This window comes from Apis dorsata, unplaced genomic scaffold, assembly GCF_000469605.1.
Source record: "Apis dorsata unplaced genomic scaffold, Apis dorsata 1.3 scaffold_13, whole genome shotgun sequence".
NCBI classification, from domain to species: Eukaryota; Metazoa; Arthropoda; class Insecta; order Hymenoptera; family Apidae; genus Apis; species Apis dorsata.
Window position 1 is genome coordinate 303,602 of NW_006263316.1, and position 3,561 is coordinate 307,162.

At 29.7% G+C, this 3,561-nt stretch overlaps 1 long non-coding RNA gene across 1 annotated transcript in view; it reads left to right on the plus strand.

Moving 5' to 3' along the window:
• Positions 1-3,561, plus strand: part of LOC116185283 — a 23,249-nt gene that overhangs the window by 18,751 nt on the left and 937 nt on the right. The window lies entirely within an intron of this gene.

A 3,561-nucleotide genomic window follows, 5' to 3' on the forward strand; every position in this document is an offset into this window, starting at 1 on the left:
ATGGGATCATAGCGCTCGACGTGGATTTGAGTCAAATTCGACGATGAGTTATTTTACAGGAATTTATTTTATAGGATTTGAATATTGCATGTAATAATTCGTTGGTTGGTTTCAAATTGAAAGACAATTAATTTCGAAGAAAACTTAATGTTTTTTTCACTTCTGAACTCGCGAATATCTCAAATTTAGATTCTATTTAAAAATAATATTTCCTTTTCGTGTTTGAAATATTTATTATTCAATACAATCTTTTTTAATCGTATTTTATACAAATTGCATGACATTTTTACAATATGAAATGTAATAATATCTGCATCTAATTAAATATATAAATATGTTTGGAATAAAGAATTCGAGTCTGATTCGTCAATATATATACTTGTTTGTACTCGCGATGCATTTGATCCCATCGCTATCGAAAACCAATATCTATTTGCTGTATTACCGATTTAGTCTGATCAAACATATGAGGCTTGTTGGTTTACCGTGTTTTCAAGATTCGTTAAATCCTCGGAATCATCATTAGGAAAAGAATGTCGAAGATAATTCGACGTTCGACGATTAATTGAACGACTTGTCACTGGGAAACAAAGATGAATGATTAATGAAGTGTATAAGCGAAAAAGTTGTAAAGAGGTGAGAAAAGTTTCAAGGATCGCCTAAAAATTAAGATACGTGGCGTTAAGTAGAGCGTGATGGTGGTGTCGATGAAATTATGGGGTAGTAAAAAAGAGTAAAAGGGTTCGTTCGAGTATATAAAAATATTCATTGTTGATATCGCGTGATTAATACTTTTTAATGAAATGTTTGCACGTGAAACTGTTTTTGTGAGATTTTGTGCGCTTATATTATTTGAAATTTGAGATGAAATGTATATTTTATTATTTTTTTATTTTTCAGGAATCATCAAACGTGAATCAAATTGAATAAAATATTTACAGACGTATAAACGTCAAATATTTAATTAATGCGTAAATAATATTTACAAGTATACATATAACGCGTCAAAAACGTGTAATTTTGTAAAAAAAAAAATTGCCTACAATATCGTTGATCGTTTCAAGTGATATAATGTCGATAACAAATTGTTGTTAATATTGTAGAAACTATATTTAATTCAAACATTTTTCGTTTCCATTTTGCTTTAATTTGTTTTTTTTATTTTAGAAAACTTTTTTGCCAATCAGATTTTTCGTTCTTAAATTTCTAAATAGGATTATCTCTATATATATTTCTTTGTCGATTCTTTTTCGGAAGAGATCTACAAATTCAAATATTAACTTTTTTCTTCGTTATTGAGAAGAAGTGGATATGGATGATTTAAATTTGAACCGCACCTGCGAGTAAGAAATCTTTTTATCAATTACAGAGTATTCGTAAGATTTAAACCGATCAATGAGAATATTTCCAAATGTTACCACAAGTAGGGGAACTTTCGAGAAGTTTGATTTACTCGATTACAAAGCAAGAGGGATCTTTCTTTCCGATTTAAAATCTTCGGGATTTTCAATAAAGTAAACTTGTATTTTATAGATTTGACTTTTAACTTCTGTTGAAAAAAATGAAAATGATTATTTCTTTTCGAGAGAACATTCTTTTCTTCGTCTCTTCTTTTTATTTGCTTTTGGTATTAAATAGTTAATAGTTGATCATAGTTGTAGAACTTCATATTACGTCTTAAAACTTCGTGTCATACTTAACTACTTATCACACTTTATACTTCGTCACAAAACTTCATATTATCGTACTTAATTTATTTATATTCAATATTATTCAAATTTACGTTGTTATCTAAAATTCTTAAATAAAATTTGATCCTTCTTCTAAATCTCAATTACATTAAATTTTTCCACGTAATTGATACACGATTGTTCCCTAAATTTAATTTAATTATCATTTGATTGATTGTTAGAAATTCCCTAATTCTCTAGTTAGTAACTAGTTTAATAGAAATTGACTAGAGTGAATTTCAAACGATTTAGAACCTAAATTTCAGGCGATATCAGCTTACGAAAAGCTTTGAATCCCCTTAAATATACTTTAGTTGATTTGTGATTAGAAATTGAGCGAGTTTAATAAGTAATTAGAGTGATAGAAGATGGATAACTGATTAAAAACTAGCTGAAAACTTCTTTTGATGTTCAAAGCGAACGGGCATCAAAAGAAGAGATGTTATCTGAGTGGTTATTGATTAGAGACCGATTTTCTAAAAGTTATGAGTACTTTAGGGATGTATTCGACGAAGACTAACGACTGTTTGAAATCTTGCGAAAAATTTTATTATTTTTTATTCGTTTGATTAAAAAAGCGAATAAACTGATATGACCATTGAAAATTGATTTTTAATTTTGAAATTTTTGCTTGAAATTAAAGTGCGATAATTAATTGATAAAAATATCGCGAAGATTGAATATTTTGAATATTGAAAATTGTTGATTTTGAACAGAAAATTGAATTATTGGATTTTAGAAAGGAATCAATTTTCGAATAAATTTTTGTATAATAATTTTATTATTCGTATATTGTTCCAAAAAAATAGAATAGTGATCTGAATACAATTGAACTAATATTATAACTATTTCATAACTATTGAATAAAACAAATAAAATTTCAAAGATAAATTGTATCATTATTCTATTTAAAATTGTAACATCTAAATTGCAAGGTACCGATATCGTTGATAAATTATTATGCAAAAGCTTCGATCAAAAAATCTGATAAACTAAAATAGCTCTATCAATTTCAAAAAAAAAAAAAAAAAAGAAGAAAGAAAGAATTAATTTCAAAAACGTTGAAATTCCGTATCACAAATATAATACCTTACCTTCAATATTATTACTACGTAGTATCAGATGTAACATTACGGTACATAAACGTATACAAATAAACATTTATTGTTGTCATCCAACCACTCCTGTTGAATCGATCGAATAAATAAATTATATACTCTCTCTCGTTTAACGATTGGGACACGTGAAAATCAATACAACAAAAATATCAAAGTGTGTATCTTCCTTCGTTTCAAACGTGTCCAAAACATCGCCAAACGGTAAAGAGAAACTAAAACCAGACCAATAAAAGTTCGAAGGTCGCATATATATATATATATCCAGCAAATCTATTTGTCACGCGTTACGATATATATCCCACGTTCTCGTTAATTCGTTTGAAGGTGTATAGTGTATTCAATTATAAAGAACGTCGATTCGCCAGATCGGCGCAAAACCGTTAAGTGTCGGAGAAGTCGCACAGATTGTTTGGACGTATCGTATATCTCTGAATATAAATCCCTGATTCCACCGGGGAAAGAAAAACAAAGCAAAAGGGGGCACGGAAGAGAGAAGGGGAGGAGTAGAGAAGTACAGAGGCAGGACAGCTGGAAAGTTTTCCAATTAAAGTACTCGCTATCCGGTAGGACGATCGGCAGGCTCTCTACAAGGACCGTGTGCTCGGTCTCATTAACGCTTTTCCAAAGTGGATACAGTGGACCGAGCGAAAATGGCGAAAAAAGGAAACCGGAGAGAGGGAGAGAGGGAGAGGAAGAGAGAGAGAGAGAGAGAG